Here is a 10,860-nt window from a genome sequence, read left to right as displayed (position 1 = left end):
CGTCTTCTCATAGCCATCCATCATCCACCAATATTAAAAGAACTGTAACAAGTAGTGGCTGTACATTCTCTTCTCCCTTCCAACATAATTGAAGTGAATAGTTTTCTCATTCTTAATATTTTTGCAAGTCATAGTTCAAAATTAGAGTCCAGTCTTCCTATTACTTAAAGAAGGAAATGGCAACCTACTCCAGTATTCCTGCTGGGAAATCCCATGAACAGAGGAGCCTGGTGAGCAATAGTCCATGGGGTTGCAACGAATTGGACAACTGAAGTGATTTAGCATACTTCCTGATACTGTGAACCAAAGTATTGCTGTACAAGTGTTCCTGGAAGTATAACCTTGGATTTTTCAATTTTTCACATAATAATAATAATAATATGTATTATCAGAATATTTAGCTCAGATTTTAAACTGAGCCACTTTGTCTGATACATGGTGATAATGCAAAGGAGAGATTACAAAATAATATCCTGAGTGACCCTCTGAATTGAATCTGTAAGATGAATACAGGAAGGAAAGGGGGTGACAAGTTATTTAATTCTCTGAAGCTATGGAATAAAATATGAACTTACTCTCAGAAGTGCACATATTTTCTTATTCCCTGAAGAAAACTGCAAACCTTTGGTAACCCAACCACAGTCAGTTACCTGAGTTTAAAACCATAAAAATCAGTTTAAGTTCAACTTACTAACACTGAGCTGACATCTTTTGTAGAACAAATGAAGAATGGGGTGAAAGGTAATATTAACCTGTCCTCTCCCTTCTTTCTTGGTTTAACCTGTGCCCAGGGAAACTCAATTCATAATTTCATCAATTTCACACCATTAATACGCATTAAATTAACTTTAAAAGGTAGGATATAATAGTTTGAATGAGTAGGAACCATTAAACCTAATGACACTTAAATGCATTTATCACAGTGATGCATGTCTTTAAAAGGGCCATTATGATTTTCCATAAGATAGAAGGGGTTTGAAAGTGTAAAATTTATTTTATCCGGCTGAACATTTGTGCAGAGTATCCATTTGATCCTTAAAACATATGAAAATGGAAGATCGCTCCCATTATGTTATTTCTTATATTTCACCCTAAGGGGGATGTTTCCTGTACCTCTCAAAAGGCTGAGTGCTTTCGGTGCTTTGTCCATGGTGCTGAAACTGGCTGTACCAAAGGGGCCTCATCACAGGATGAGATAGAAAGGGGAAAAAAAAGGATTGACATTTATTCCAATTAATGACTTATAAGAATAAAAATATTGATTTAGAAATGAACCCATTGTTCACATTTATAATCAGCATAGCAAGAAAATTTGCACATCTTTATAAGTTTGTGTATTTGAATAGTGTGCAAAATGAGGGCTGAATTGGCAAATATTTGTTTTTAACTTATTTGAAGTACAGCTTGGGAATTTTTGTCATTTTTTTCTACACTTCCGTTATTCATTAAAGTACACCTATAACAATAATATTTAACTTTCGTCCATCTCTATTTGTTTTTCAAAAACTCTTAATTTTGTATTCTCATAAGCCCATAATATTGTTTTCTCTCTGTGACATTTATTACAATAAACACTTTGGGCATTCTTCCTATAATTTTAAGGGTTTCCCTGGTGGCTCAGAGGTAAAGAATCCTCCTGAAATGCAGGAGACATGGGTTCAATCCCTGGGTCCAGAAGATCACCTGGAGGAGGGTATGGCAACCGACTCCAATATGCTTGCCTGGAGAATCCCATGGACAGAGGAGACTGTCGGGCTACAGTCCATAGGATTGCAAAGAGTTAGATGTGACTGAAGCAACTGAGCATGCACTCACATACAATTTTAAACCACAGGAAAAGCCACACATCTTCAAATAGCGGACCAATAGTTGAATGGGCCAGTATTTGAATTGTAGGTATCAGTTCAGTTCAGTTCAGTTGCTCAGTCATGTCCGACTCTTTGCAACCCCATGAATCAGAGCATGCCAGGCCTGCCTGTCCATCACCAACGCCCGGAGTTCACTCAAACTCACATCCATTGAGTCGGTGATGCCATCCAGCCATCTCATCTTCTGTCGTCCCCTTCTCCTCCTGCCCCCAATCCCTCCCAGCATCAGAGTCTTTTCCAATGAGTCAACTCTTTGCATGAGGTGGCCAAAGTACTGGAGTTTCAGCTTTAGCATCATTCCTTCCAAAGAACACCCAGGGCTGATCTCCTTCAGAATGGACTGGTTGGACCCCCTTGCAGTCCATGGGCCTCTCAAGAGTCTTCTCCAACACCACAGTTCAAAAACATCAATTCTTCGGCACTCAGCCTTCTTCACAGTCCAACTCTCACATCCATACATGACCACTGGAAAAACCATAGCCTTGACTAGACAGACCTTTGTTGGCAAAGTAATGTCTCTGCTTTTCAATATGCTATCTAGGTTGGTCATAACTTTCCTTCCAAGGAGTAAGTGTCTTTTAATTTCATGGCTGCAGTCACCATCTGCAGTGATTTTGGAGCCAAAAAAATAAAGTCTAACACTGTTTCCCCATCTATCTGCCATGAAGTGATGGGACCAGATGCCATGATCTTTGTTTTCTGAATGTTGAGCTTTAAGCCAACTTTTTCACTCTCCACTTTCACTTTCATCAAGAGGCTTTTTAGTTCCTCTTCACTTTCTGCCATAAGGGTGGCGTCATCTGCATATCTGAGGTTATTGATATTTCTCTCAGCAATCTTGATTCCAGCTTGTGCTTCTTCCAGCCCAGTGTTTCTCATGATGTACTCTGCATATAAGTTAAATAAGCAGGGTGACAGTATACAGCCTTGACGTACTCCTTTTCCTATTTGGAACCAGTCTGTTGTTCCATGTCCAGTTCTAACTGTTGTCTCCTGACCTGCATATAGGTTTCTCAGGAGGCAGGTCAGGTGGTCTGGTATTCCCATCTCTTTCAGAATTTTCCACAGTTTATTGTGATCCACACAGTCAAAGGCTCTGGCATAGTCAATAAAGCAGAAATAGATGTTTTTCTGGAACTCTCTTGCTTTTTCGGTGATCCAGCAGATTTTGGCAATTTGATCTCTGGTTCCTCTGCCTTTTCTAAAACCAGCTTAAACATCTGGAAATTCACAGTTCACGTATTGCTGAAGCCTGGCTTGGAGAATTTTGAGCATTACTTTACTAGCGTATGAGATGAGTGCAATTGTGCGGTAGTTTGAGAGTGCAATTGTGCAGTAGTTTGAGCATTCTTTGGCATTGCCTTTCTTTGGGATTGCAATGAAAACAGACCTTTTCCAGTCCTGTGGCCACTGCTGAGTTTTCCAAATTTGCTGGCATATTGAGTGCAGCCCTTTTAGAGAACACTTACTATCAGTTACAGTTTAAGTCAGTGAATGTTAGTGTTGTTGTTCAGTCCCCAAGTCGTGTCCGACTCTCTGCGGCCCCATGGACACACCAGGCCTCCCTGACCCTCACGATCTACTGGAGTTTGCCCAAGTTCATGTCCACTGAATCGGTAATGCCATCCAACTGTCTAATCCTCTGTCACCCTCTTCTTCTGCCTTCAACAAAAAATTCAGATATATGCCTCTGACCCTGAAAAACCTAAAATTGAATAATTATTACATGTACTTGTAAAATAACACAAGCAGTGTATATCATTAAAATTTAAGCTCATTGAGGGACTGGGCCTGCTTGCCATTTTCACTGCTTTGTTAATGGATTAGAATATGAATGAATGATTAAGTGCAAAGACAGCTAGAATTGGTGGCACCATTAAAATGTCATTGATTTACAGTTACTTTCTTTAGAGGAGGCATGCATGCTCCAGTTACCAAGTTATAGAAATTGATATATATTTGTCTATTTTTCTCAATGCACTGAATTACCAAGAGTAAAATTAATGGCTAACATCATTTTAAATATGAAGTATTTCTAGTGTTTATCTGTGTCACTTCACTACAACTATTATAATTCTCTTTTTATAAATGAGGAAAGTTAAATGACTTTAAGTAATCCAGGCAATAGTAATGCAGAATCCAAACTCAGAACTATGCCTGAACTCTTAGCCATGATTTTACCAAAACCCCAACATATTTTTGAGCATTCTGGCACCTTTGTAAATTCCATGTCATCATACAGATTCTAGCTCTTGGGAAATCTTTCTCTTGACCAGTTATGAAAGGTTTCTTTACCTTCACAACTTTCCTTTTTTAGCTAGCAGTAAAGAAATCACTTTTCCCCCTCTTTATAGCTGCAAAAAGAAGGTTTATTTATAGTGAAGAGCACAAAAGCCCAGACCCAGAGGAGTCCTTTGAGTTTATATGAAAGTAGAGAAAGAAGTGACACAGTTGAAAAAGAATAGTTAGGCTCCCAGTTGAGAATTTGGGGCGGGGGGGAGTTACAGGGGGGTGGCTACAGAGCAATAATAATTTTCTGGCTGTTGATTTGTTCTCTCTTCTTTTTGGAGTGAAGTAGCTGTGGCATGAGTTTCAGCCAAAGTCTTGAGGAAAAATGTTCCAGACAAAGCGACATTTTTTCCCCCAACAAGACCAATATCAAACTGAGGGTGTAGACCAATTCTTTTTTATGCAATCATATTAGACTTATTTGTAGAAGTTTCTTTAAGAAATCTCTAGGTCACTTTCTCACACTGTTTCCCAATCCGATATTTCTTGTATTTATGTTGCATTTTTAAGATAAAAAACTTTTAATCCATCATCTATTGTTTAGCTGTCACCACTGATCAATACTGAATTTTGTCCATAAAATTCATCAATAATCTTGAACTCAATTAAAAAGTCATAATATTGGTCACATTCCATAAAAGGGTACTAGGAAAATAGATTTGGTAGAGCTGTTGTTTTAAGCACATACAATTCTTACCATTCATAAATTTGCATTCTGATATCCAGCTGAGAAACTTTAAAATGAAAAATAAATGAAACCCAGTAGAGCTGAAAACATTCCATTTTCTGGCAATACATAAACATTTATTTTCCTCATTGGAAAAGGCAAAAGCAGTCTGATTATCTGATTTTCCTTGCTGAAATAATGATAAAGTTATTGTGTTAGGTGAAGTGACTGATATATTATTTATGTGCTCATCAGTAAATATCTACAGAGACTTGTAAATTAAAGATATGAAGGGTTGATCACTGCTCTAAAGTTTTTGGCCCTAGTCATTCACTGAACTATGTAATCTGTTATATAATTTTCCCATATAAAGAGGAAAGAAAACTTCGTCATAAAGTTTGAGGAAAACAAACTTCATCAACTGTATAGATAGTGATGAGATAGCATGAGACGTTTTTAGATTATTTTTTTAAAAATTAATATTAAATAGTAGTCATCTGCTTTATAATGAAACATCTCCTGTGTAATGAAAATCAGCATTAAAAATAATTCGAAATTAAATTTCTCCTATACTTTAAAACATATGCTAACATATATATGAATAAGTTACATTGTTAGGTCTTTTCCTCTTCGTGTCCTTAACTTCATTGCATTTTCCATCCCATTATGCTCTGCCTTGATCTATATTTCACTGCCCTAAGGGATTTCTTTCTCTTTTTGCCTTCCTGCTTTCATGTGCCAGTGAAAATTCTGCACACTAGGGAGAAGAAAGAGGTGGAAAAAATTCAAAGACATATCCTTGATTTCCTTAATGGACATTCACGAGAAGTGGACATTCTCTTTTCGCAGTGCCTCTAATATATCTTGCAAAGGAGATGAGATAGCATTAATGTGGCCACAAATTTTGAACCGTTCACATTTACACAGTCACCCTGTGGCTTGTTTTACTGGTGCACAAGGGAGGGCCCGTCTCTAGGACTTATTTTTCTCCCTATCAGGATATTTTAAGCTTTGTCAGAAGGCATCAGTGTTTTCTAGAGCTAGCAGGAATGCAAACTGCACTTTTAGCATTAGCATTCTACTTAGAACAAAGGGAGGCGCCTGGAAGCCCTATAGCCCAGTGCAGATTCCTCTGGTTTCCGTGGAAAGGGTGGTAGCCACAGCCATCTAACTTGGGTTCATTTAAACACGTTTCCAACCCTTGGCTCCAGAACTGAAGGCTCATAGAGCTCTTTAAATTTGCCTGAGCCAGTGCTTTTGATTATTTCTCCTTACCAATAGGTAAGTTTGCTTATGGTGATGAAGGAGGAGTATTGGTTTTGCTAGGGAGTTATATTTTGGGCCAAAGATTTGTCATAAAAGTATTAAGGAAGATGTGGCTAACTTAACCACATTTTATAAAATGTTGGTAATTTTTCCAGAGAAGCCTAGTTTTAGAGTTGTAAGGAACCTGAAGAAATTCTAAGATTCCAAGTGAGGAATGTACACTGCCTAATTTATGATTCTTGCAAGAAATTACAAATGTCTTATAAAAATATTAACCCTTGTTTGTCACTTCAATAGAAGGTAGCTTTCTTTTTATCAAGCCATATAAAATATCTTCCTGTGTTCTTCATCATGAGTATCTCTGATCTGTTGACAGGAGAGAACTGCCAGTGAGAGTGGCATATTCCTACAATTGCCAAATAGATAGCAATTGAGTGATTGAGTTTCAGTGAGTTTCTATCCAGAGTTTATTACAGACTCCGTAATTTTATCCGGCAGGCTTTGCTTTAGAATGTAACTGAGTAATAATGCTCTTGATCTAGAAGCATTTTAACTAAATTATTTTGAATGTGATATGTTAGTTGTTTTGAGGTTGTACAAATTGAATGCTTCTGTAGCATATAAGAGTTTACACATGCTGTCCTGACTGGGAGCTGTCAGAGATTATGGCTAAAGTGTCTTTCTGCTGTTAAGTAGAAATGCTATATTATTTGTTTCTAGACTATCTAGTATGCAGATTTTAAAAAATAATGACCATGAATTTAATAATCTGATTTACAAGTTGATGGAGACTCTTGCAAGTGAAATGTGAATTTAAATATAGCTGTTCTGTTATAGGCTCCAGTTCCAGCTGACTAAGTGAATGTCAGTTGAGCTCCCAACTCAGCAAGGAAAGTGAAAGTGAAAGTCGCTGAGTCGGGTCCAACTCTTTGCCGCCCCATGGACTATGCAGTCCGTGAGATTCTCCTGGCCAGAATACTGGAGTGGGTAGCCGTTCCCTTTTCCAAGGGATCATCCCAACCCAGGGATTGAACCCAGGTCTCCTGCATTGCAGGCGCATTCTTTACCAACTGAGCCACCAGGAAAGCCGATCTCAGCAAGGAAGAGAGGGTTATTTCCTGCTGAAATAAGGCAGCTTTCTTTCCAGTAAGACTTACACTGTTTTTGCAGAACTTAAGATATCTGTCACAAAGATGATGATGATTGTTACTATCCGAGTTATCTCATTGCTAATAACATAAACCACTGTCATACTTGTGCTGTGCCTAATTCTTCACACTCATCCAGTACCCCAAACTTCATCTTATTTGAAGTTGTGTGTGCACATGCATGTGTGTGTGTGTGCACGCATGCGTGTGTGTGTGTGTGTGTGTGTATGCTTAGTTGTTCAGTTGTGTCTGACTTTGCGACCCCATGGACTGTAGCCCACCAGGCTCTTCGGTCCATGGGGATTCTCCAGGCAAGAATACTGGAGTGGGTTGCCATTCCCTCCTCTATGTGAAGTTACGTGGGTGCAATACAATGCAACTGCAAAAGAATAATGCCTTTGTTGTGGATGGAAACAAACTAAATGTTTTCCAAGCTTAGCTGCCTGGTAGAATCACATGGTCAGCCCCTGGAATTTTTTTTTTTTTTTAAGTTTCTCAAGTAATTCAAAGATGTAATCAAGGTTGAGAACCACCACTTTGAGAAGAGTTATCTTCCTGCATAATTTTTAAAAATCTTTTGAAAATGGTCTCCCATCTACCCTAGGCAGCAATAGCAGATACTAAAGTGATTTATCTAGTTTTTAGGAGTGAGCAGGGCAGGGGATTATCAAATTTAACCTAATAATCTTGAATTCAGAGCATGTCAAATTTAAGCTTTGAGAATGCAGAGTAAGATGTTTTATCTAAATGCTGATGTTATTGAAGTCAGATGTGGAAAAGTAAAATTGAAAAGTATTCAATTTTACTTTTCCATGTCCATATCTATAATGAAGTATACAAAACAGTGTTTTGAGTTGTTTGGTAGCGTTAATTACACTTTTATCCCTGAGACCCATTTCAGTCTGTAGTTTGGAAACACCCAAGCCAGTTTCCGTATCTAGAGCAAATCTCTAGAGGGCAACTGAAAGAGTTCAAGAGGTAGTGCATGTTAAAATGTCTAGTAAGTTGCCTGACACACAGTGAATGCTTAATCTAAATTAGTTTTCCCCTTCCTTCTTCAGATTATTAATATTAACACTAAAATATCCAGATTAACCTTTAGGCAATAACTATGGAAAAACTATTATGTCCCCTATAGTAGGTTAATTCCTCTGTGGTTTTTTTTTTTTTTTTTTAAGTGGGTTAATTCAAAGCTTTGCCTGGAATAGGATGTGTATTTCTTTATTTTATAATAAACAAAAGAATTCAGAGTAGCTAAGAAGTCATGCAGAAAATGCAAGGTTTATTAATTTGCCCAAATGTTATTAAAAGAAGGAAAAGGAAGTGATTAAAATTCACCTTATTTTGGTATAATGGCACACATGCTGCTGTTTGTTTTACAATCTGCAATTGTGTGAGTGCTCTCATTTTTTTTTGTTGTTGAAAAGGTTCTGGGGATTAATTTGTGTATATTGTTTTCTCTTTTTCTTTTTAAATGTCATGAATTCTTTTGGTTTTGTAAATAACCCTTGTCATTTATTGACACAAGTTCTTTAAAGGGCTTCCCACTCAAATCTTAAGTCATGTGTACACCACTTGCCTGTATCCAATCAAATACACATTTTAGCTCTGTTTTCCTTTATCTTCCTTAATAGAGAGGGGAACAGAGAGAGAGATATTTTCCTACAACGTATGCTCTGAGATCTCAGTCAATTTAAATGTTGATAACAACGGCCTGCTGCCAAAGCAATCCACTCAGTGCCAACCTGACATGCTCTTAATTACACAGAAAATCTCATTCTATCTTGGGCACCTTGTATACAGCTCAATTTATTAAGGAAATATTTGTCATTTTCAATCATATGATTTCTGGACATCAAGCTATAAATCTTAATACAAAAATTGCTTTTTCTATTTCAGTTGCATTCTCAAATTTGTATATCAAAAACCTGACTGTATTGTGAAATTGGTGGAGAAGGAAATGGCCACCCACTCCAGTATTCTTGCCTGGAGAATTCCATGGACAGAGGAGCCTGGCAGGCTACATACAGTCCATGGGGTTGCAAAGAGTCAGACATGACTGAGCGACTAATATTACATTACATTATTATTGTGAAATTGGAGTTAGCTGCTGTTGAGACAGAGAATCCAAAATCTAAGTTGCTCACCTACAGTTTATTAAATGTACAGCAACCTTGAACTGACAGACATTCTTGATATCCATTCTCATAATCATAGCCAACTACAGGAAAACTTAATTTGTTAATGTCAGTAACTGTTGTCATGAGATAACTGACCATGAATCTATCTCAGACATACACAGAAGTGGGTACAGGAAGAGGTTACTTCTAAAATTCATTTTTGTTTCTTTGTTTTATTTTTAATATTTCATTCAGGACTGATATTAAATAGATGGTGCAGGGGAAAAGTACAATCTGATATTAAAAAAATGTTTTCATTCCTATTCTTAAATTACATAGTACATTTTAACACTTAATTTATTAGTTTATTTTGACTTCATCAATGAGTTTTTCAAAAAGGTTTACACTAATGGCTCCTTTTTATTAATAATTCAAGTAGGGGAGGAATATACTATGCTCATTTAAAAAATTAAATATTAATAAAGTCCCCACAGCATCCTGAATGCATGTTAACTCATAAGCCTACATCAGCCTCTTCATGCAAGAAGCATAAACTAATTTATATAAGTAAATAAATGTGACATGAACTCTCCCTAAATTGAATTAGAGAAGGTTTTATTTTCATGTTTCAGAAAATAATATTTCTGAAATGTGTAAAACTAGTTGGAAACTTTTCAAGCATTGTAATTACTCTTCAGTTGTTTTAGGGTAAAGTGCAATTGGCCTAATTCATGTGGCCAAAAAGTAAATTCCACTGGAACTTACCCACTGGAGCATTGCTGTGAGAATATGTCTGAGGAAGGCCATCTGCCATCGCCACTGAGCTTCCCTCCAGCCCCCAGGAAAGGAGATTCTTTGAGGTTTAGGCTGAGTGTACTTCTCAGAGGACACATCTAAGAAAATGCTCTGTGTGAATATATTCCTTCTATCTCTAATGGTATGAATAATGAATAAGAAGCTTATGAAATATGCACTCACATAGCTTTCCTTTCTTTTATAAAAAAAAATAAAATAAAACTCTGCCACACCCCTGATAAAAAGAAAACCTGAGAAATTTGAAATAAAATTTGTTTTGAACTTAACATGACTTTATAATAAAGAATGGTTTTCTGCCTATAAATTTGAGTTCACTATATCGAAAGAAATAATTGTGAAGGGAAAAACCAACATTGCATTCGAAGTCAGTATTTTCATACTTACTATGCTATAAATTGCAAAAAGCTAGTAGCTTCATTCAGAAGATTTATAATTTGGGAGGTGTTACCTCAATCAATTCTTTAAAAGGAACCTATAGATTCATTTATCCCTTAGAGCATAAAAAGGAGAAATTCTATATTAAGATTCCCTTTGATACCTACATAAAGTAAAGAAATTCTCTCTCACTCACTCTTTTTAGAGAAAAATAGAAATAAAATAATTGCATGATACCTAAAATGATATTATATATGAAAGGAAAGGAGGGAGGGAGACAAAGGAAGAAAAGAAGGAAACAAGGTGTTTGC

This window comes from Bos grunniens, chromosome 14 (genome assembly GCF_055505025.1).
Source record: "Bos grunniens cultivar Pamir isolate PY7600 chromosome 14, Bosgru_T2T1.0, whole genome shotgun sequence".
Lineage (NCBI taxonomy): Eukaryota > Metazoa > Chordata > Mammalia > Artiodactyla > Bovidae > Bos > Bos grunniens.
This window is presented reverse-complemented; position numbering follows the sequence as displayed.